This window comes from Polypterus senegalus, chromosome 15 (assembly GCF_016835505.1).
Source record: "Polypterus senegalus isolate Bchr_013 chromosome 15, ASM1683550v1, whole genome shotgun sequence".
Lineage (NCBI taxonomy): Eukaryota > Metazoa > Chordata > Cladistia > Polypteriformes > Polypteridae > Polypterus > Polypterus senegalus.
Window position 1 is genome coordinate 110774243 of NC_053168.1, and position 25977 is coordinate 110800219.

The 25977-nt window shown below is 38.6% G+C and overlaps 1 protein-coding gene across 3 annotated transcripts in view; it reads left to right on the plus strand.

The window, feature by feature from the left end:
* ptpn3 (protein tyrosine phosphatase non-receptor type 3) overlaps nucleotides 1–25977 on the plus strand; it is a 383558-nt gene that overhangs the window by 41258 nt on the left and 316323 nt on the right. Inside the window, exon 1 of one of the 3 annotated variants that reach the window (XM_039737297.1) lies at nucleotides 9441–9654. The exons of the other annotated variants lie outside the window; for them this stretch is intronic. The gene's annotated coding sequence lies outside the window, so the exon portion shown is untranslated. Of the gene's footprint in view, nucleotides 1–9440; nucleotides 9655–25977 lie in introns of those variants that run through there. 3 annotated transcript variants of the gene reach the window in all.

The following is a 25977-nucleotide window of genomic DNA, read 5'->3' on the forward strand; positions in this document are numbered from 1 at the left end:
GTGTGTTCAATGACTGACCCCTGAACTCACTGGTGCTTCACAAACAAAGTGGCTAAAGTGAGAAAGCAGTTAAAAACAAAGTAATGGAAATATTTAAATGAAACTCTTCATAATAAGAATAAAGTGAATAAATCAATACCTAAATGAAAAATCCAGCTGTTTTATATGATAACGATCACCACAAAGAACCTTAAATGAAAAGCAAATTTTGTGGAGATTTAAATGACAGATGTATCCTACCCTAAGCCCTGCACCCCACATATACTCCCTAAAGTGCAGGAGGAGTTGAAAAAGAGGGGGGCAGAGATTTCTACTTTAAATCCTGCTGTAACTAGGGTCGCTTTTGGCTGTCACTGCACATGCAGCCATTGCCTGAATGAAGCTAACTTTAGAAGAACACAAAATAGAGGGATGATCACCAAAGAACTATAGAGTGTCTAATGAGCCCAAAACACATCTTTGCTGTCTTTCTTTGCCTTTCTACACAATAACCCTATTATTTACTTCTCTGATGTAGTGGCTCGCCCACTTAACCACATCAAAACGAACCCTGTCTCTTAGTTCCTGTATACTGTTGTTATTGGGAGGAGATGCCTGGCAAGCAACAGACTGCCTATACCAAAGACACCATCAGGGAGAAGAGATGCAGCCAAAAGTCCCACATGAAGCATCCAGGTAAATAGAGACATTGTCAGCGAAGGTGTTCCCTTCAGAAGCCAGTCTGGAAAAGTAGCAGCACTAGAGAATGCACCAGTTGGGTGCCTTGGAAGAAAAACAGATAGTTACATCAACAAAGAAGAGAGACAGAGAGAGCCTGGTTGGAAACATGCAGTGTTCCCCCCAGGACACTAGAGGGCACAAGAGAAGATTTCAGTAGTGCCTGATTTTCTTCATTATGGGTCGCCAATATTATGGTTAAGCCAGAGGTTTTGTCCTTGGCTCAAGAAATATTTTTTCTTTTATTTCATATATTTGTTTATTAAATATAAATTGTATCTTTTTATTGGTAATGTATTTGGTCCCCTTGTGTGTAATGTTTGGAATATTTTATTTAAGTATGTATTATGTTTATTGTAGCTGTACTATATTACATAATCTTTACTTATGTGCCCTCTTCCCATAAAATAGAATTTCGAGTGGTAGGGCCACCATGATGATCAGCTGGAGGTCCGCCCTCTGCCTTTTTATTCAACGTAGAGAGTCTGATTCCTTAGATTGCTATCATGAGTTAGTGGAGTAAAGATCTTGCGAGTATTGTGATTTATTTTTGGTTAATTTTACTTTTTTTTTTTTATTCTCTTCTATTTAACGAAGGATTGGATTGCAGATTGGAGTTGCTTGTTGTGGGTTACTTTTATTTAGGTCCACCTTTTTGATTATTTATTTTGTTCCTTTCTTCTGACTTTGTCCTCCCAAGGCAGATGTTCAATGTTTTTCTCTCCCTTGTGGGGCATTTAGTGTATATGAAAACCAAAATATATATTTTTTACCTTTAAAGTCCTGTCTCCTATTTTGAGCCTGGTATTATTTTGAGTCCTGCATCCCCTTTTGCTCTGTTTTGTGAACAAATCCATAATAACCAGGAGACTGGGACTGCAAAGGTTCCAGGAAATGAGAGGTAGAACTATTCAATTAAAAAAACAAAAAAAAAAGGTTTCAATTGGCAGCCAATTGTGAACCTTTATCTGACACAGTGTCTCTAACAGTAACGATTTGGACTGTGCCTCTCCAAGACAGGTAGCTCAGAGTGAGGTAGCTCCCACTTGAGACTTTGCCTGCTGAGGGCCTCCAAAGGGTGTGAGGTACACAGACATGAGGGACTGCTGCAGGGAGTTCTAGCCCACTGGCTTTGTACTAAATGTAGGGTAGGTATAGACTCCAGAAGTAATTTTGAGGATGGCCACATGTTACCAGAAAGGTGGTTTGAAGTTTTAGTTTACAACCAAGAAGATAGTTTGAGCTGCAACTCGTAAAAGTGTCCAAATATTTGAGACACTCTAACAGACAGACAGAGATTGGAGACCATTACAAATTTGTTAGAATGGCAGCTGGATTTCATTTCTGTTCATCATTTTGGTCGTCTTGGTCTTTTCTGGGTGTAGATAATTGTTATATTTACAAATTTATTGAATACTCCCTGCTGTGCTACTGTACACTCACAATATCATATCTCTCAACCCTAGACTTGATAGACAATGGCAGGGGGCAGCTGTTTACTCTACCTTATTCTTGAATTAACTCTGGTAATGCTATTAAAATGAACTAGAAACACTTGGAACTCTGGTCTTCAAAAAGGCACTTCTCCAGAAACACAGCAGACCAGGTTACTCCACCATGTTCCTCACTGACATCCGATGTCAGCGTGGCTTATTTTTGATAGACATGATGCATGTTTGCATGGCTGTTAATGCCAATGCCTTGTTTTCCTGGCTTCAGAAGAGCCCAGCTTGATTCACCCCAACTCCCTTCCCCACCTTGTCAGCAATGTTGTGAACCTGAGGAGATGTCATTTTCTTGTCATTAGCAGAGATCAGTGTTGTTGTTTTCCTGTTGGCCAGGCTTCTTGTCCTTTCAGAAGCACCATGTGCCCAAACAGCTCTTGTTCATGCCTGCTTAGTGCTTGGTTTCCTGTGGACCATGGCGCAATGCCACCCTGCTGCACTGCCATGCCACCTATTGCTGTGAGAAGGACGCAAAGTCCGTGGCCATGATGACTTGTCCCACCAATTGATAAGGGCAATGTTATGTCTCTCACTGCATAAATTCTCCATTGAGGTCAAGATCAAGCAGCAAAGCCCAGTGGTTCTCGGGTTTTTGCATGACAGACAACCCTTAGCATTTTTATTTATATAGATACATGGGCTAGCTTGATAATCTGCTTTAGTCCCCATACTACAGTGCTACCTAGAGGCCCCTGGCTTCACTACTTACTAGAGATCTGGCCTATTTAAAAATAACAAATGTGGAAACATTATTTTTTGCCTGCTTATTCATTTCAGTCTTCACAGGCCTGCCTCTACTCTAGCCTAAAGGAGAAAGGTTAACATGTAGCTTTATTGCCATGTTTAATGTGCTTCTCCCTGAAATTATTGCCCTGAGAGAAAATCCTCCTTGGACAACCATTACAGCACCCCTGGTGTCCACTTACCCTTTTTGACCTTAAGCTAGACTGTCCACACATCTGTTTAAGCTTGTTTGATACAGAGCCCCATCCTCTAGTCCTGTGCCTGCACCCAACCACCCCCCTCCCCAATTGGTGTTTATTGTTCTTCAGCCAGGCCATCTGTCACACTAAACAGCATGTTAAGCAAGATCCAGTGACCTACAAATCTGTTATCCCAGGTGGGCATCTTCAAAAACATCTTCAAACTACATATGTTTTTAAGTGCATCGGAGGATGACGCAGAGGAATGTCCCACACAGATGGCAAGGGACACTAAAAATGGCTCTGATGTTGATGACACGCACAGAGAATAATCACATGACATGAAGCAACTAAAGCCCTGAAAACTGCTGACAGCACAGACAAATAACAGCAGCTTTGAAAATAATTCTATGTGATGCACATGTAGGCCACAAGCAAGATTACGTCTCCTTTCCCTCCATTGCTTTAATTGCTTGGTTAGAGCAGGATGACATTGGCTTGGACATCCGACTGCTGACTCATAACTGACCATGTTTCAACAAACCTAATCATTTCACTCTCCATCCTGCAGGGATTCACTATCCTAGTAGAATCAGTTAGGAATGTTTTATAACATGGTAGGAAATAGAAACCCACAGAAGTTTTTTGTTATTTCACTGCACATCTGTAAGCCTAACTGAACATAATGTAGGTGCTAGAATTACACAGAGAACTTGGGTGGTGGCATGTTACTGGGGTGAGGAGGTGGTAGTGGGTGTAGGCAGTCCTGCTGAATAAAAATAGAAAAGGTTGTGAACTTAGTGAGAGCATGGTGTCAGTGGAGGAAAGGCAGGCGGCGTCATACAGTTAGCTAGAGGCCTCAGATGACAGGCTTTGGGGAAAATTTTTATGTTGGTACTTTTATAAACTGTTGGCTTACCCAAATGATTTTCAATAAAGAGTATTCTTTCATTAATTCTCATAGATGTGCATGCATGTCATATATAGAGGAAACAATCCTCAATTAAATGATGTAAATATAAGCATGCAGTATATGCTACAGACACCATGCCTATAACAAAGTATAGAAATGAGTGTAGCATTGTTGTGCTGTGATTAGTTCTGCTGCAGAAGCCTGAGTTGGCAAAGTTGCACTCCATGCCTCCTGTTCTACTGTTCACATTCATTGATGTTCTGCACACTTCATTGTAAATTTTAAACTTTATAAATCTGCCCCTTTTTTTCCTTCAATCTGCACTCAATATCTCCTAATGAGAAAGTGAAAACCTGTTTTCAGAAAGGTTTGAAAATGTATTACAAAGCAAAAACTGAATTATCTCATTAAAGTATTCAGACTCTTTGCTGTAGCACTCCAAACTGTGGCTGGGTGCATCCCGTTTTGCTTTAAGTATTCTTGATGTATTAACTTAATTGGAGCCCATCTGTGGTAAACTGAATTGATTGGATGTTTACAAAGGATCACATCTGTATATATGAGGTCCCACAATTCATACTGCATGTCAGGACAAACTTCTAGCCGTGAAGTCTAAGGAACTCTATGTAGACCTCTGTGATAAAATTGTGATGAAGCATAGATCAGGGCAAGAGGACAAAATAGTTTCTAAAGCTTTGAGTGTTCTTGGGAGCAGAGTGAATTGTGGACCTTATATGTACAGGTGTGTACTTTTCTAAATGATGTTCAATTTGCCAGCGGTGAACCCCAATCAAGTTCTAGACACATCTTGAGGACAATTAAAGCAAAATGGGTGCACCTGATTACAATTTGGAGTGCAACAGCAAAGGGTCTGAACACTTATAAGAATGAGAGATTTCTGATTTTGATTCTTAATAAATCTGAAAACCTTTCTGAGAACTTCTTTTTACGTTGTCATTATGTCTAACTGTAAGCTGATGGGCCACAATCTCAAATATATCCATTTAAAATTAAATCAACAACACAGTAAAGTGTGCAGAAAGTGAAGGAGTTTGAAAACTTTCGGAAACCACTGTATTTCCATTCAATAACTATAAATTTGCTTCTAAAAAATGTTCTTTAACAAAATCCTTAAAAAGAAACTTTAAGCTTAGCCTGTCGTATCATTTCAGAAAGACTTCATAAATGTATCAACATGGTGATATTAGATTTGTTGGCTTTGTTGCTCTTGACATTTAACACTGAGTTAAAACAAAATATTCTGTCCAGGATATCTAATCTAGTTATTTTAAAATACCGCAAACCAAAATGGAAAAAAAAAATCTGATCAGGTCTTTCAAATATTTTTTAGCTTTAAAGAAAAGAGAATTTAATCTGAACTGTCTTTCTGCATTCTGGATATTAATCAGAATGTACATCTATCATTTTTAGTAACCACCTAATCCTGTTCATGGTGTTGGGAGTCATAGCCAATCCCAGCCCATTTAAACTGTGCCCACCACAGAACACACTCCTGCTTACACTCACACTCTTTAGCACTAGGTTAGCTTGGTGTGGACAATAGATCCAGTTGAATGTCTTTAGAATGTGTGAGGAAATCTATTACACTGTAGGTGCTGTATATTCAATAAAAATCAAGTGTAGGATTTACATTTATTATTTTTTGTGTTCTCACTGTCAAACAAAAACAAGAAGAGTGCTAAGAATAAGGTTACATTTGATGGCACCACAAGTGTTATTTTCAGGTCCCAGAGTTATTTATTAGTGAAGGTAACTTTGATCAAAGGGTTTTTTTTTTTTTCCTGAGAAACAAATTTGAGTCTGCTTGTCAATTACTACTACTTAATATACTTGAAATTTAGACAAGATGATCACTCACGATTCAGTGATGCATAAATTGACGGCACTGGGATTTATTTTGTATAGAACTGACGCTCCAATTAAACAACCAGGTTTGTTAACACTTTAAATTGACATTGTATGTCCAACATTAATATAACATTCTCAAAAGCACTTAATCCAGCTCAGGATCATGGTGGAGATTGTAGCAACACTGTGCACAAGGCTGAAGCCAAACCTAGATGTGTATGTCCATTACTTGGTCCAATTATGCACACACACAAAAAACGGCAAATCTAGTACTTCCAATTACAACAATGCACACATCTTTTGGATGCAAGAGGAAAAAAGAAAAAAAAAACTTAAGTTCAAGAAGAATCTGCAATGACAGAAAACAGAATTCAACCCGTGGTATGTTTGCCCATGTGGCATCAGTGCTAAATATCGGGCCACAGTGCCACACATTTAAAGGTCATAAGTTGTCTAAAATAAGCAAAGTCCTACTAAAGGTATCTTTTTTTTTTTCCCCCATCTTTCAAGTATTTATTTAAGGAATGATGAACCAATCCAAAGTAAAAAAAAAAAAAACACCAAATCCTTGCTAATAACTAACTTTGTTAATGTGTACCACATTTTGACTCAATAAATGTTAAAGAAGCCCCATGTCCCCTCGCAGGCTCCGTAGATTACTGCTTTTGTCTATTGTTATTTGTAAAATTCAAGGAACTATAACTATAGAAACTATATTCATATGGACATGAATCTCCAAACTCTGTCACATGTTCCCAATTTCAATCTTTGCTTGTTCCACTCAAGAATATCGATATCTTATTTATAAGTCGCCACATTGTGGCTTTTGATGTATGGTTTGAAAAACATTTTCTGCTAGTTTTCTTTCAGCAACTGCTCTTCCAGAATTTCTTTATGGTCTACTGTATGCATTTTGCATTTTACAAGTGTCCCAGGCCCTGATGCCGAGAAATGTTGTTATGATACAACTCGACCAAAACCATACGTAATGATATGAAAATGGTTGCAGGACAATGTAAAAACTGATGAACAAAACAGCCTTAAAAATCAAGTCTATTTACAGTAGGTCTCAAAGTGACCTGTAACTTCTTTGACTTGAAAGTGCCTTTCATGTCTTCTGGCAAACTCTATTCAAAATCTGATGAGAGCTTTTTTTAAACAATAACTTTCAGTTTGTCTTTCTGACATACTGCCCTTAATTATGAGACATACAGTGAACAGTATCTGTACATACTGTAGTGTCTCATTTCAGAAAAGAAAAATACTATTGACCACAGCATGTATCTGTTTATCAAGTTTGAAATTAGAGTCAAAGATATGTGTGGAGCTAGTCAACACATATTACTGTTGATACCATTAATGGAGAATGACAGGCTAAAAAAGAATAATCTCCCCTTTTCATATGTTTAGTTGAAGAAAGTGCGATGCCACGCAACATTTGATCAAGACAACTAAAGAGAGTAGTAAAAGTATCGTTATCCTTGGGTTTCAGAAGCAGGTAGATTTGGGTATTATCTGTGTAACAGTGATAAAGGGATGTTGTACTTAAGAATAGTGCAAAGTGGCATCATATACAAACAAAAATGAACTGGTTCTAGAAAAGACCCCTGTGTTACCTTGCAGGCAACAGGGGCTGTAGGAGAACATGAATTTCCAAAGCTGAAACTAAAAGTCCTGCCCTTGAGGCAGTCTGCAAATTACTCAAGGGCAGTGCCCAAATGCCATCCCAATGTTCAATTTGATCAATAAAAATGTCATGATCAACTGTGTAGAAGGCAGTACTAAGATCCTAGATAGCTAATGTCATTATTTGTTACATTATTATTGTTGCATTAATATGGTGTTTGTACCAAACGCACCATTTGAAGCTTTAAATCAAAAGTTAAGTGTTACTTTCAGATCTGTATTTGAACTGTGTCATAGAGAAGGAACTTTAATAAATAATAAATATGGCCTTTTTTTTTTTTTAATGGTAGCATTGATACCTAATAGAAAGTGGGTAAAAGGTGTGTGAAATTTGAAAATTGTCCCTGTCTTCAAGTGTTTTCTACGAAGACGTCTAAGAGATACTAAACTGAGCATAAGTGAAAGTGCAAGAGCGTGTCCTACAGTGTACCCTCCCTTTCAAACATTGTTGCTGATAGAAGCCACACACAAAATGGTAAAATGATTCAAATGTTGATATTTATCAAACTGCTCTCAGGCTGCAACTAGTGCCATCATTTTTGACGCAGTAATTTTGATAGCCTTCATTAAAAATACTCCAATATAAACCCCACCCCCCCACACACACCCCACCGGTGGTGTTTATTTGCTGTGGCTCACATTTTATTAAGGATTGATTCATCAGAAACAACTAGAAAGTCTTTACACAGTGGTCACTGTTAACTCCCCATAGCCCTGACCTTGAAAAAGCTGACTTATAAGACTGTGGGATGGATAGCTAACTGAAATGTAAATGACATACAGTGCCTTTAGAAACTATTCAGACCCCTTCACTGTTTTCACAGTTTGCTATGGTGAAGCCTTACACTAAAACCATTTAAATATTTTTTTCCCCAAATCAAAACCACAATCATTAACCCAGAATGACAAAACAAAAACATGATTTCTGGAAATACTGCAATGAAACATCACATGGGCAAAAGTATTCAAACCTTATACTCCATAGTTGAGGCACCTTTGGCAGTGATTAAAGTATGGAGTCTTGATGGGTCTGACATGACAAGTTTCACACACCTGGGTTTAGGGGTGGCACTTCCATTCTTCTCTGCACATCGTCTCAAGCTCTGTCAGGTTAAAAGGAGACTGTCAGACAGCTACTTTTTTTAGGTTGCCCCTATTCAATCAGGTTCAAGTCTTTGCTCTGGATGGGCCACGTGAGGACATTCACAGACTTGTCCCTAAGCTTAGGTCATTGTCTGGTTGGAAGGTAAACCTTCAGCCCAATTTGAGGTCCAGAGAACTCTGGAGCAGGTTTTCATTGAAGATATCTTTGTACTTTGCTCCGTTAAGCAATCCCTTAACCCTACCTGGTTTCCCAGTACCTGCTACTGAAAAACCACCTCATAGCATTATGATGCCATTACCATATTTCACTGGTGGAATACTGGAAATGGGTGTGTGCCTGGTTCCCTCCAGGCATAATGCTTAGAATTGAAGCCAAAAAGTTCAATCGGACAAATAAAAACCTGTTTAAACCTTGTTAATTTAATTTTTTTGTTCTCCCTAAATCTTATTTTATTTCCATGTTTGTAAATAACTTTATATATATTTTATTTTTCTATAAATTCTTCTATGATACAAAACGGAAATCTTTTGTCTAAAAAATAACTTCCTGGAATGTAATTCTTTCAAGGGAATATCCTTGCATTTCACTTAGAACAGATCTCGTTCGTAGTCAGTATCCGAGTCAGGACACCGATCTTAACGACTCTTTCCAGGGCCGCTCTCTGGAACCGAGTAATTCCGATGTTTGCCGAATGGATACGGAGAAGGGAGGGCAAGGTTTGGGAGTAGGCGGGGACGGTTCTCCGAGTGACTCGGGAAAAGAGAGAGAGAGGGGAACACGGACAAGGAGCGCTTCCTGGTCTCCAGTTTGACCGACACCTGCCTTTGTTTATCAGACAAAAAAGCCGAAGGATATTATAAGGAGTGTGGCCGGCCGGAGACAGACAGTCAAGGAGCACGGCAAAGCGAGGCGTGGAGCGCCGAGCTGGATGTGCAGGTAAGCGCGCCGCCAGACTCTTCGCTCTCGCCGCTCCACGCCGTCGAGGTGTAGTCGTCTGCGCAGCCATCCGAGGTGAACGTGGAGCCGCCGTTCATCCTAAGCGGAAAACTTTTCCTTCCGCAAAATCCGGACTGCCCAGTTGCTCCTTGTAGTGGCCGGGACGGGGCTTCGTGTACTTTGGTTTCACATACACGGCTGCTCAACTCCTGCGTCGCGCAAGGGTGAAAGTGCCTTTGCTTACGATGTACTCAATCGGTGACGTAGATCGACCCGGAGTGACAGCCGGACAAAACACCAGCGTACCTGCCCCTCCCAGAATGACACCTGACCAGGGAGACACTAGTCTGTGTTATCGTTCCAAGTTGACAGTGGCAGCCAGCTTTGCTTGAGCCTCCCAGTATAACAGTTGGACACGCCACTCTGCTTGGCCCTGTCACCACATAGTGACAGCTGGCCAACACAACCCACGAAGGTGTTTCATCATCCTACTCAGACAGCTGGACAGTGACATTTTGCATTGTACGATGGTCCTTTCATGACAGCTGGACTTTGACACAGTACTTGCAAAGCCTGCATTGTCAGACCGTCCCAACATGCACTGTTCACGTATCTGATCCATACAAATAGTGTCACTGTCCAGCTGCCATCCTGAGACGTTTACACATAACAATCAGATACAGTAGTCTAGCTGTCCCAATGGGATTATGACAGTTTCATCAGGGCAACAAATGGAGAGTTACCCTCAACTTGATAGTTACTTCAAACTGTAACTGCCCTATGGTGACTTTTGGACTGAGCAGCTCAAATGCATCTAATAACCTAGGCTGAGAGTTGAACAGTTACACACTGTCTGACTGCCTCCACTGCCAGCGAGTTGAACAGCACTATTACATCTGATAGTCCCAGGGTAACAGCTGTGCAGTGACATGAATAATACTTAATAATCACATTTGTATTGCTGTTTTCTAACCTGTTCAAAGGATTTTGCATAGATAACCATATCCAATATTTAGCATCCATCTGAATGATGCAATGCCAGCCATTATTCTCCAATACACTCACCACACTACAGCTGTTAGGTGGTGAAAGGGTTATGTGTGTGTGTGTGTATGTGTGAGAGAAAGAGAGAGAGAGAGAAAGAGAGTTAGCTAATCAGGGTCAGGGGAGGATTAGTGGATCAGAATGACCAGGCCACAGGGGGCAATTGATCCAGGACTTTGGAAAACATTCTTTTTTTTTTTTTGAAGGATGCCATGGGATCTTTTGTGACCACAGGGACGCAGGACCTCAGTTTAAAGTCTCAACCCAAGGACAGCACCAATTTTTATAGTGCAGTGTCCTCATCATGCACTGGGGCATTAGGACCTGCATACAGAATACAGGGCAAGCGCCCCCTGATGTCCTTTACCTCTACCAGCAGCATCCCAGGCTTTTCCTAGATCAGGGATACTCCGTTATGGTCCTGGTGGTCTAAGTGGGTGCATGTTCTTGTTCTAGCCAGTTTCGTAAGTTTTCTGAGAATTTTGTTTTGTGGTCCAAACATAACCCGCATTTCAAAATATTTTATTAGCGCAAGTACTTCATGATGTACATACACAGGTTTAAATGGAAGCACATCAGCTGCAGAGCTGGTCGTTCTTTTGTCATTTGCACCTCATTATTAACTGATGGCTGTTTAAGAAAATAGATAACTTCAACCTAAATTCAGTCATTTAAAACTAAAATAGGCATTGAAGTGTTCTGAATCGTAACAAGCAAGTTAACTAAAGCTATGCCCAGAAATATTGCTTTATTAGTTAATAAGTAAGTTCTCATTAAGAAAACCTGTAGCCACTGTGGACCTCCAAGACTGTAATTGAGTACCCTGTCCCAGGTGGTCTTCCATCTGAGTAGTGGCTCAGCCCAAACATGCTCAGCTGCAGGTTGATTACCTGTTCTCAAGTGCAGGTGGAGTGACTGCTTGGCTTAAGAGCTCTACACAATCATATAATTACGTCATGATTTTGAAAGTTGATATTTAAGCAGTGACATGTTCATAGGATTATTATTTTCAGATATACAGAGTACATTGAAATTGTTAATTGCATGTGCTAATCCGTATGCAACATGTCTTCACTCCTTAGTGCCATGAACAGATCAATCTTACATCAAACTTCTGCCGTCTTTACCTGAAAAATCTCAGAACCCATTTGTCATAACCTAGCAGTGTAACACAAAGCAGACCAACATCTTGAAACACTGAAAAGCCGTCTTGCTGTTAAATATATTGGCCTACCACTGCACTAATTGGCAAAGTAAATACAACAACAAAAGTTTCCCTCAACATCCTCACAAACTTTGAGTAATGAATGGGGTAGCAGCATCTTTATTTCAATCCTCTTCAATCAAGCATCATTTAATCTTCTCATCATGATGCTTAGTTATCAGCATTTTCATCTACTGTTAATGTTGTAGGTGTGATTTAAAGATTCCGGATCTTGTTTCCCATAAATTTTAAAGTCCAAATATCTTGTTATTGTACTTTTATGTTATAGCTCTGAGACAGGTGGACAGTTTTTTGACAAGCAAGTTGTGATTTTTGGAATGAGAATACATGTCTGGCAAAAACTCGCGAACTACAAGGAAGTTGATGGCGGTAAAATCTGGCACTGAAAACACCATACCCCACAACAGTTCTTTCTCCAAAAAAAGAACCTGCAATTTCCTCTAAGTGGTGCACTGTAAATGTTTGGGGTACAACTGAACACACAAGAAAAGCAACATGTTGATGGCTTGCATAGTTTACTGAATTAGTAAACACAATATTAATAGTATTGTTTCAGAATGCATGTTTGAAGATAATATTCCCTTCAGTATTGTGATCTATATATATTGTGGTATGGCATTCCTAGCGTTTTACATTCTTAGCATTAGACAGTAATTTTATCTTTAGTTATTTGTGTAGATGTTGCAGTTCTGAAGCAGGGTACTATTCAGCCCTGTTAGTGGTCTCTATCTCTGGTGGTATCAGTGTCATTAGCAACACTTATTGTTTCGAGTGTACTGGCTAAAGAAATCTTTCTCTAGATCTTTGTTATTAGCAGCAAAAAGACCTTGATTAACGGAAGTTCTTTTCTGCTTTTAACTTGATATGAGAGCACACTGTTTAGCTGCACATTCTGGAGTTCATCTTTTTGAAAATGTGGCTACCTGTTCTTTCAGTTTTTCATGTTCTCTGACTTTATCATTGTTACTGTGGCAGACAGATCACAAACAACCAGCGGCAAGCGCGGTTCAGTTTTACTACTCCTCCAGGGAAGTTTACAAATGCCAAAGTATAATCTGGTTTATAAACTGTTTTTTCCCCATACAAAAGGTTCTGCTTATTTTTAGCATGTATAATGCATTCTCTGTACACAATTTTAACTGGGGTGTCATTGGAAGACAGTTTATACATTGTAACTACAGGCTTACTTACAGTTGGATGATGTTGACAAGAGTGCCATTTCTCTTTGCTGTTTAAAATTTGCAACCTTCATGATGCATTGGATTGGTTTAGACATGTCACACTCTGTGAAATGTCTAATTTTTCTCACCCACATTTAAGCCAAATTCATTTACTGTTGTCTGTAGATGTATAATACCTGTATATATGTCTGGCCCTGCAAGGCACACTTTTGCGTCTGACAGAGTGACGGCTGCACAGAGTTACTCCACTGTATATTGATTCTGCATTGGGAAACTTACAGGGCCTGTCTATCATGTCTGTGCGGTCCATGGTGACAATATCAGAAAACCATACTACTGAAGTGCTTGTGAACCATGTTTGTATCTAGCCTTTGTCTCACAACAGTGGGATACATTGACCATGCAGACCCACTTTTTTTGTTTAAATGATCTTTCTCCTGTAATATCTGGAGAGCCACCATCTGTACTACCTTTAACAACATCTGCCCTGTAGGAATAAGAGAGTCTAGTGTTCAACCTGTACTTCAGAGCCTCTGTGTGACTCATTCTGGAGTGACATGGAGGAATCGTATTGAAACAGAGGTACAGTATACTCTGTTTTCTGTGAGTCTAGTATTTACTACTTTAAGACTTACTTTGTACTCTTTGGTTGTTGCTGGGTTGCAAAGGTGACATAATCTTTTTGGCTAGACTCGTGCTAAACTGTGATTTGACTTTCTCACAGATCCAGAAGGGCATCTTTAAAGTGAATATGACCAGCACAGAGTTTCATAGATTGTGCTTGCTACACCTTATGGGGCCACTTGGTTTGTTGGAATTTGGGAAAGTCCAGTAGAGTGATAGGATTTGGCCTGATGACTCTTAGGGCTCATTTACACTTCACGCTCAGAACGTGTACACACACACATCATGGCAGCTACGCGTTCCCAGTGTTCATTTAATGTGTCATCTGAGCAGATCCTCATAAATTAACACGACGCGTACGCGAGTTGCAGTACCACCAAAAAGTTGGGGAGGGGGGGCCGCAGTGTGATAAAATTTGGAATGTGACGTCAGAGTCTGTTTACTATCTACATGTGACAAAAAGCTTCTATGCGAATCCTACATGATCGATGTGTGCACTTCAATGTTTGATGAATGGTTCAATATAGTGAAGCAAAATGCAGACATACAGATGCATTCGTGGTGCTTTTATGTTCAAGCGTCGCATATTCCTGATCGTAATGACACGATACACTTTAAAAGTCTCACATACTATTTTTTTTTTTTTTTTATTTATTAATTTTATTACAATCAATACATAGCAATCAAGTTTTTCCAAAAAAAAAGAATTATGCTAAGAACAGATCGATCCCCACCCTTGAGAGAGAGAGCAAGCCAAACGGTATAAAATTTAAGGCTTTTAAAAATACCTAAATCAACAAATTCTCTGTGCTTTATAAAATAATTTCAAAATATTACTGATTAGATCCTGCCATGTTTTGAAAAAAGTCTGCACAGATCCTCTAACTGAGTATTTGATTTTTTCCAATTTTAAATAATATAACACATCAGTTTCCCACTGACTTAAAAGAGGAGAGTTTGGGTTCTTCCAGTTTATCAGAATAAGTCTGCGTGCCAAAAGTGTAGTGAATGCAATCACAATTTGTTTGTCTTTCTCCACTTTAAGACCCTCTGGAAGAACCCCAAACACAGCTGTTAATGGGTTAGGAGGGATTGTGAGTCCAAGACTGTCTGAGAGGTAATTAAAAATTTTTGTCCAGAATGTTAATTTGGAGCAGGCCCAGAACATGTGACCTAGTGAGGCTGGGGCTTGGTTGCAACGTTCGAGGTTGGATCATGCCCTGGAAACATTTTGGAGAGTTTTAGTCGAGACAGATGTGCTCGATATATAATTTTGAGTTGTATAATTGTATGCTTTGAGCATATGGAGCTTGAGTGAATTCTCTGCATTGCTACTTTCCACTCCTTTTCTGATATATTAATTGAGAGGTCATTTTCCCAGTGTCCTCTTGGATCTTTGAAAGGAAGGGATTGTAAAAGGATTTTATATATTGTAGAGATGGAGTCTAACTCCTTGAAATTGAGCAATAATTTTTCCAGCGTGGATGAAGGTGCAAGATGAGGAAAATCTGGAAGGTTCTGTTTAACAAAGTTCCTGATTTGAAGATAGTGAAAGAAATTTGTAGCTGGAATGTTAAATTTGGAATGTAATTGTTCATAGGATGCAAAGACGTTGTCTATATAAAGATCTCTAAGCAAGTTAATTCCAAATTTTTTCCAGATATTAAAAACTGCACATGTTTGTGAGGGTTGAAAGAGGTGGTTCTGTGGCAGGGGTGCCACAGAAAGAAGATTCTCCATCTTAAAATGCTTTCTACCACATACTATTTTTTTTTCTGGGGCTTCCTCCTGACCTGACAGCAGCGGCAAATAGCAATAGATCACCACACAAAACACATTCAATGTATGATATTCCAACTCTCTGCACATTTAGAATCCTTAGATTTATACTTGATATCACTTTCATGATGAAATGCATTAAAGTATGCATGTTACATTTTACAGAAAAATCGTTAATGTTTAAATAATGAATACTGTTAATAACTAGCAAAATACCTGCGCTTCGCAGCGGAGAAGTAGTGTGTTAAAGAATTAATGAAAAAGAAAAGGAAAAATTTTAAAAATAACGTAACATAATTGTCATTGTAATTGTTTTGTCACTGTTATGATTGTTGCTGTCACACATAAACATATATATACATATATAAATAATGTAGTGTGTATGTATATGTATATATATATATACATACATATATATATATATATATATTATACATATATATACATATATAAATTCTATATATATGTGTGTGTATATACACAATGTAGATAGGTGTGTGTGTATATACAGGTGTGTGTGTATATATATATATATATATATATAATATGTATGTGTGTGTGTATAGCTTTGGTCACTGAGTGCAAGGGAAAAATAATAAAATGTAGTCTAAGTTATTAAACAGTCAAACATTAATGTTTTAAGAAGTACAGGTACATTGAGCACTACTGGAGTGGTTGCGGGTAAACTACATTTTAAAGACGGTGTAACAGAACAGGTAAGTAACTAACAGCAGCTAAAATGTATACAGTGGTGTGAAAAACTATTTGCCCCCTTCCTGATTTCTTATTCTTTTGCATGTTTGTCACACAAAATGTTTCTGATCATCAAACACATTTAACCATTAGTCAAATATAACACAAGTAAACACAAAATGCAGTTTTAAATGATGGTTTTATTATTTAGGGAGAAAAAAATCCAAACCTACATGGCCCTGTGTGAAAATGTAATTACCGCTTGTTAAAAAAATAACCTAACTGTGGTGTATCACACCTGAGTTCAATTTCCGTAGCCACCCCCAGGCCTGATTACTGCCACACCTGTTTCAATCAAGAAATCACTTAAATAGGAGCTGCCTGACACAGAGAAGTAGACCAAAAGCACCTCAAAAGCTAGACATCATGCCAAGATCCAAAGAAATTCAGGAACAAATGAGAACAGAAGTAATTGAGATCTATCAGTCTGGTAAAGGTTATAAAGCCATTTCTAAAGCTTTGGGACTCCAGCGAACCACAGTGAGAGCCATTATCCACAAATGGCAAAACATGGAACAGTGGTGAACCTTCCCAGGAGTGGCGGCCGACCAAAATTACCCCAAGGCGCAGAGGCGACTCATCGAGAGGTCACAAAGACCCCAGGACAGCGTCTAAAGAACTGCAGGCCTCACTTGCCTCAATTAAGGTCAGTGTTCACGACTCCACCATAAGAAAGAGACTGGGCAAAAACGGCCTGCATGGCAGATTTCCAAGGCGTAAACCACTGTTAAGCAAAAAGAACATTAGGGCTCGTCTCAATTTTGCTAAGAAACATCTCAATGATTGCCAAGACTTTTGGGAAAATACCTTGTGGACTGATGAGACAAAAGTTGAACTTTTTGGAAGGCAAATGTCCCGTTACATCTGGTATAAAAGGAACACAGCATTTCAGAAAAAGAACATCATACCAACAGTAAAATATGGTGGTGGTAGTGTGATGGTCTGGGGTTGTTTCACTGCTTCTGGACCTGGAAGGCTTGCTGTGATAGATGGAACCATGAATTCTACTGTCTACCAAAAAATCCTGAAGGAGAATGTCCGGCCATCTGTTCGTTGAAGCGATCTTGGGTGCTGCAACAGGACAATGACGCAAAACACACCAGCAAATCCACCTCTGAATGGCTGAAGAAAAAAAAAATGAAGACTTTGGAGTGGCCTAGTCAAAGTCCTGACCTAAATCCAATTGAGATGCTATGGCATGAACTTAAAAAGGCGGTTCATGCTAGAAAACCCTCAAATAAAGCTGAATTACAACAATTCTGCAAAGATGAGTGGGCCAAAATTCCTCCAGAGCGCTGTAAAAGACTCATTGCAAGTTATCGCAAATGCTTGATTGCAGTTATTGCTGCTAAGGGTGGCCCAACCAGTTATTAGGTTCAGGGGAGAAATTACTTTTTCACACAGGGCCATGTAGGTTTGGATTTTTTTTCTCCCTAAATAATAAAAACAATTTAAAAACTGCATTTTGTGTTTACTTGTGTTATATTTGACTAATGGTTAAATGTGTTTGATGATCAGAAACATTTTGTGTGACAAACGTGCAAAAGAATAAGAAATCAGGAAGGGGGCAAATAGTTTTTCACACCACTGTATGGATCATCTCTCGGTAGTTGATCCCTTTTGAAAGGCGCTACGTGGCTGTGGTATAGAAATTACATTTTCTATGTGAACGTCCAGATTTCTGCCTCTGGTAATGTGCCTTACCGGCATTTAAAGAAAATTTGTTTTGTGTCTTCTGCAGTGTTAAGAGAGAAAGGCTTTGGTTTGGGATAAAAGGAAAAATGGTGTAAAGAAAGGAAACTTGCCTTTTTCTTTTATATAAAGGGAGTGCAGAATTATTAGGCAAGTTGTATTTTTGAGGATTAATTTTAATATGGAACAAACACAGTGCTATCAGTCAATCCAAAATGTTAATAAACCTGAAACCTGAATGTTTCACAACGGAAATGTGAGTGTGAACATCATCAGGGGAATACATATGTGCACAATTATTAGGCAACTATTAGTGTGCAGATTTATTATGCAACTAAAGGAAAAATGAAAATTTTCCCATCTCACTTGTTTATTTTCATCTGTTATAGTGAGAATAATAAACAAACACCTCAAAATTTACAAATAAACATCTCTGACATTTCAAAAAAAATCAATCAATCAATGACCAATATAGCCACCCTTCTTTCCAATAACAGTCATAAGCCTTTCCATTCATGGAGTCTGTCAGTTTCTTGATCTGTTGACGATCAGCTTTTTGTGGAGCAGTGACTACAGCCTCCCAGACACTCTTCAGAGAGGTGTATTGTTTTCCCCCCGTAAATCTAGCGTTAAGAAGTGCCCACAAGTTCTCGATAGGGTTTAGGTCAGATGAGGAAGGGAGGCCATGTCATTATTCCTTCATCTTTAAGGCCTTTACTGGCTGGCCACGCAGTGGAGAACTTCGATGCAAGTGATGGAGCATTGGCCTGCATAAAAATCATGGTCTTTTTCCTGTATCACTGTTTGAAGAAAGTGTCTTGAAAAACTGGCAGTAGGTTTGGGAGTTGATTTTGAGTTCATCTTCAATGCAAAAGGTCCAACTAGCTCATCTTTAAAAATACCAGCTCATACCAGTACCCCACCTCCACGTTGGAGTGGAGCTCTGTGCCATTACTGATCCACAGGTCCATCCATCTGGTCCATCAAGAGTCACTCTCATCTCATCGGTCCATAAAACCTTTGAAAAAATTCTGTCTTCAGATATTTCTTGGCCCAGTTTTGGCGTTTCAACTTATGTTTCTTGTTCAGTGGTGGTTGGGTTTCAGCCCTCCTTACCTTGGCCATGTCTTTGAGCACTGAACACCTTGTACTTCTGGGCACTCCAGGTAGGTTGCAGCTCTGGAATATGAAAGTACTGGAGGATAATGGGTTCCTGGTAGCTTCACGTTTGATTCTTCTCAAATCTTTGGCAGCTAATTTGCGTCTTTTGTTCTCAACACGTTTCTTGCGACCCTGTTGACTATTTGCAACAAAATGTTTGATGGTTCTGTGATCACACACCAATATCTTGGCAATTCCAAAAGTGCTGCATCCCTCTGAAAGACTTTTTACAATTTTTGACTTTTCAGAGTCAGTTAAATCTCTTTTTTGGCCCATTTTGCCTGAGAAAAACTAGCTGCCTAATAATTCTGCACACCTTGATATAGGGTGTTGATCTCCTTAGGCCACACCCTCCCTCATTACACAAATACACATCACCTGACGTGCTTAAATCCAATAAGCATTCAAGTTAATACAGCTTGGAGTTGGAATATACGCATTAAAAATGATGATATGGTCAAAATACTCACTTGCCTAATAATTGTGCACACAGTGTAGTATAGAGAGATGTGTTCGCTGACGATATGAGCGCCCTTTGGGGACAGTCGCGGTGGGTCTTGTGTAGACTGGTGAGACGTCCCTGCCATTAATCGGCTGTGATGGCATTGTCAGTCCTCCACTCCTGTGCGTGTCTTCATAATCCGAGCTGACGACTTCATAATCATATACATGCAAAAGAAAGGGCGAATCGCCTTAATATTAGTTTGCCGCAATGTAGAAAAGGGGTCCCGTGTTTGCACTTGTCTGGGCTATAGCTCAGGGGAAGGATGAAATAAATTAAAAGTGCTCTCTTTGACTTAAGGCAGAAGCGCAGTCAGCGTCTCAAAGGCTGGCACAGCTATGTGCACGCGCTGGCTGCTCGACTTTCGCTGGGCAGGAGACCCCAGTTTTTGCAGACTCGTTCACATGATCAAAAGTCTCAGCGCTCTTTGGAGGTCATTCATATATATATATATATATATATATATATATATATATAAAAATATATATATATATAAAAATATATATATATATATATATATATATATATATATATATATAAAAATATATATATATAAAAATATATTATAATATAGCAAAATACCACCTCACTTGAGAAGTAGTGTGTTAAAGTAATGAAAAGAAAAGGAAACATTTTAATAATAACGTAACATGATTGACATTGTCATGAGTGTTGCTGTCATATATATGCCTGCCTGAATAAAGTAAGCCTCGCTTTGCTCTTACTTTTTTACCGTTCATTTAATCATGGCAAGTGGTGGAAAAATTATAAAATGGAAGGAGGATTACACTGAGTATGGCTTTACCAAACAATTATTGATGGCGAATCGATTATTCATAAAGCTTCAATTAGTGATCTGTTTTTCTGTGTTAACCTCCTATTTTTACATACTTCTTCTTAAACCAAAGGGGTGCGAGGGTAAAATGAAGAGAACAAAAGGAAACATTTTAAAAATAACGTAACACGATTGTCAATGTAACCTTTTGTAAGTAGTGCCTGGAGGATTCAGTGTGGAGAAACTGTAGAGACAGCGTGTGTATTAACTTGTGGATTTTTCTGTGAGTATTTTGGTGGCAGTGTGACGGGTTGCTTGGAAGACGTCGTTAGCAGCGGAGCTCAGCTCAGAGAGAAATGAGGGTGAATGGGAGGGGTGAGGATGACGTCCCTCCACCGCCTTAACTGTCAATCCCCCCACAAACACAGTCTCTCGGAATTTGCATAAGCACAGCCTTTGACCAGCAATTTGAACTTAGTTAGAAAGTGATCAAAACTGTTGTTTATACCCTGCGTCCTCTTATTAAACTTGTATCCCGCATTGTTACGTGGGCATGACAAACGCCAGTGGCAGCCTGTCTATGAACTTAATTTAAACTTTAGTTTTACACCGTGCTTTGTTTCTTAAGTAGCTGCAGGCATGAATATGCTTGTACAGTATGTGTCACTCTCTCGCTTCTTATTGTTTCGCTGCCTTCTAATTGTATAATACGTTTTCTTCAGCTTTTTGAGCACTTCCTGGTTTTCTATGTAATGCGTGACAGTCAGTTCACATGATTACGTGGGAGGCGTGATGATGTCACACGAAACTCCATTACATTATATGGAGAAAAATAGCTTCCATTTATGACCATTACACGTAGAATTTGAAATGAAACCTGCCCAACTTTTGTAAGGCTGTAAGGAATGAGCCTGCCAAATTTCAGCCTTCTACCTACACGGGAAGTTGGAGAATTAGTGATGAGTCAGTGAGTCAGTCAGTTAATCAGTCAGTGAGGGCTTTGCCTTTTATTAGTATGTACTGTGTGTGTGTGTGTGTGTGTGTGTGTGTATGTATATATGTATGTGTGTATGTATGTATATTTTATATTATATGTTTTGTATATATATGTATATATATATTGTGTATATGTGTATATATGTGTGTATATGTGTATATATATGTATATATATATATATATATATATATATATTTATATATATATATATATATGTATGTATATATATGTATGTGTATATATATATATATGTGTATATATATATTTTGTGTATATATTTTATATATATATTATATATATATGTATATATACAGTCATGTGAAAACATTAGGACACCCTTTGAAAGCATGTTTTTTTAACTTTTTTAAAAAATGGTTATTTCATCCCCCGTTCAACAATACAGAGATTAAAAGTAATCCAACTAAACAAAAAAAATGAAAAAAAGTCTTTTCAAGATCTTCTGTAAATGTCATTCTCAAAAGCCTATTCTAACTGAGGAAAAGATAGGACACCCCTTTCCCCCAATAGCAGGTTACCCCTTTGGCTGAAATAACTGCAGTGAGCGGTTCTTTGGGGTCTACCATTTGACATCGGTCGAGGGAAAATTTTTCCCCCCCCTCAATGCAGAACTTTTTCAGCTGTGGGGTGTTTTAGGGTTTCTTTCATAAACCCCTTTTTTAAATCACCCCCCAGCATCTCAATGGGATTCAAATCTGGGCTTTTACTTGGCCATTCCCGGACTCTCCATTTCTTCTTTTTTTGCCAATCTTTGGTTTATTTACTAGTATGTTTTGGGTCATTTCATTTGCATGGTCAGTTCCCTTCAGCTTTAATTTTTTTAACTAATGGTCTCACATGTTCTTTAAGCACCTTCGATACACAGTAGAAATTTCCCCTGGTTCTAGTGGTGAGCTGACCCGGTCCTGCTGCAGCAAAACAGCCCCCCCAAACCTAAAACTTCCCCCCCATGCTTACAGTTGGATGGGTTCTTTTCTTGGGAAACTTTTTTGGTTTCCAAACATTCCTCTGCTGTTGTGTCCAAATAATTCAATTTTGGGCTCATCTTAAAAAAACATTATTCCAGAAGTCCCGGTCTTTTTCAACTTTTCTCTGGCAAATGTCAGTTGGCCCGATGTTTCTCTTTAAAAACAAAAAGGGTTTCCCCCTTGCCCCCTCCATGCAAGTTAAACTTGTACAGTTTTTTCTGATTGTAGAGGCAGCCTACATCAACCCGTAGCCAGAGCCTGCTGAGTTCTCGAATGACACTTTAGGGTTTTTTGGAGACCTTTTTAGCATCTTGGGTCTGCTCTTGGGGTGAACTTCTCAAACCAGTCCTGGGTGTGTTGGCAGTTTTTGAAACCCTCCACTTGAGACTATCTTCGGGGCGGGGGATGGGTGATTTTAAAATCTTTTTAGATCTTTTAAACCTTCCCAGACTCATAGGCTGCTACAATCTTTTCTGAAATCCTCTGACAGCTCTTTTGTTCTCACCATGGTGCTCCCCCCCTTAAGTCAGGGCACACCAAACTAAATGTCTGAGGGTTTTAAAAAGGGCAAGCCTCATTCAACATCAGGTGATCTACTAATTATGTGCACCTGGGGTGATATACCTGTGTGAGATCTGAGCCAATTTAAGAGGAATAATGGGGTGTCCTATCTTTTTTTCAGTTAGAATGGATTTTTTTAGTACATTTACAGAAGATTTGAAAAAACTTTTCTTCAGTTTTCTTTGTTTAGTTGGATTTCTTTTTCTCTGATTGTTGAAACGGAATGAAAAACCCTTTATTAAAATGTTACAAAAACCCATTTCCAAAGGGGGTCTAAAATTTTTTTTTATATTGTGTATTGTGTATATATATATATATATTGTTATATATATATATGTGTATATATATATATATATATATTATATATATATATATATATATATATATATATATATATATATACAATATGTGTAGAAAAGTATGTGTATGTTTTTATAGAGGAAAAGGGTTTTTCTACCTTCAATGAAATCTTTTTTTGCAGCAGTTCAAAAGTGTTATATATATATATATATATATATATATATATATATATATATATATATATATATATATATATATATATATATAATCAGAGTTGGTAGATTACGGACCCCGAATCCAGTTAACCAGTAATTGACTCCAACTCCTCAGCCCTGGGGCCTCATGCATAACGGTGTGCGTAGAATTCACACTATAACATGGTCTGTGGACACAAGCGGAAATGTGCTTACGCACAAAACAAATCCAGATGCATAAATCTGTGCGTTCGCCCACTTCCACGTTCTTCCGCTACATAAATCCCTGTCCGCGTGAAAAGAAACGCACGCGCCTGCTGTCCTGCCCCGTCTCCTCCCAGAATTATGCCTCTTTGAATACGCAAATCAATATAAATAGCCCTTTAGCTCAGCATTCTGTGAAAAAGCAATGGCAAAAGCACGGGGGGGAATAGAAGAAGTTCAGCGAATACTAAGTGGAGGCAAAGAAAAATGTACTATTTGTTGGTTTACACAGTGGTATAAACAACAAAAGGAAGTTGATCAAGGGACATATAGAATATCGGAGAAACTTGAAAGCTCAAGTTTACAAAGTGGCACAGCGCCCCAAGTAAAAAAGAAGTCGTCAGATATCAAAGTAGCCGTGAAAAGGTGAGTCATAGCCCACCGTCTGAGTTTCACATGAAAGCTTATTAGGGTACAGAGAAAAAAAAATAGGCACGCAGTGGGGAAAAACGCACGAAATTTCCACTTTAATCATGTAGTTTATTTTGTCATTAAAGTAGTTCATAAACTTCATCATAAAATCATTTAATTTACTAGCTTCTCGAATCCCATCGTAACTAAAGTAGCACGTTAAATGCTTTGTTTTGTATTTGATCTTCAATGTGCTCTATGTGTGTGAATCACTACATGCTTCCAGGCTTTCTCTTTTTCCGACAGGACACAGAATCCATTACATTCGTAATATTACAGCTCTCTGAATAATTAAAATACTGAGATGTATACTTTGTATCATTTTCATGATAAGAGTTAAAGCATGTTATTAAACATGGGAACAAGGTGGCGCAGTGATTGTTCATGTCTCATGCAAGATTCTTGCTGCGCTGTGTGCTACCTTCGATAAAATGCTTTATTGCAGCAGTACTGTCTCTTTCAAACATACTAACCCCCAATTCCTGTCCTTACTTTTCTTTCTCCAAATACCCAATCACTATACAATCAGCTCTGTAATAAATGTTAAGCCATCTGTACGTTTAGAACGCAGATTCTTCAAAACTTTTCAGGAACATTGAAATATCTTCGTAGTACATGTAAAATTATTCTATCCATCCTGTGTCGTACCAGTCCCAGCAAGAATACAGCGCGAGGCAGGAACAATCCATGTACGCCAGCTTATTTATTAAAAATATAGATTTAAATTAAGTTAGTTTTATTTTGCTGCATTTCATCTTAAAAATGATATCGTCATCACATGTAAATACACGCTTTATAAAGGGGCTCAGGTTGTCCAATATTATAAGTGTATCGCAAGTTTACAGTAAGGTCACTGTACTTATAAGTACAAACAGTTCTACAAGGAGCACTTGATGGACTGATTAAGTGCGTTTATAGTTCTTGGGATGAAACTGTTTCTGAACCGTGAGGTCCGTACAGGAAAGGCTCTGAAGCACTTGCCGTATGAGAGCAGTTCAATAGACAGCATGGCTGAGGCAGCGTGTGCTTGATGCTGCATACCGATAATTCTCTTTCTGATCAGCTGCAGTACAGCTGTGATTCCCCACTCAGATACAGTGATATAAATACTCTGAGTGGTGCAGTGAGAGTAATACGGAAAAAGATGATCCACAGTGGCAACCCCTAACGGGAGCAGCTGGAAGAAGAAGAAGAAGAATGTGTAGTGAGAGTAACAACACTAAAGCAGCTATTGTATTTAGAATAGTTTGACCCATTTGTGGACCATTATATTGTTACAGGTTAATTACATTCAGATGCATTAAACTAATAAACAATATGCGGTTAATTTCAGTTTATTTATAAAGCCACGTCAGGGATGTGGATCTAAAAACGAAAGAAAAACCACACTGGAACAGTAGCACTGCTTTGACGCTGGGTGCCGCCAGTCTGCAAAACTGAGCACAGAAGGTTGCGTATGCCAGGGTATGAGCTACCGTGAAAATGTGTGTAGCTTTACACCAAGTTTAGGTTTTATGCAATGCAAATTGAACATGGAAGCGTTCTTACCAAAATTTTTTGTGTGTACGCACTGTTTATACGAGGCCCCTGGTCACCAGTCAGTACTAAAAGCTGTGGTATTTATACCTTTTAAAGGCACAACAACTTGGATTATTATTTAGTTTTTCCTCTACTCTTAATGTTTTACCAAAGTTTTGTATTGAATCAGCTGGGCTGTAACAAACGGTTATGATAGTGTAGATAACTAAGTTTTTATCTTTGTAATTAAGACAAGCAAATTTATGAAAGACATATTTTAGTTATTAAATGGGTTGGGTGGCACAGCACATAGCATTGCAACCTTACAGTGAGTTGCCTATATATTTAATTTCATC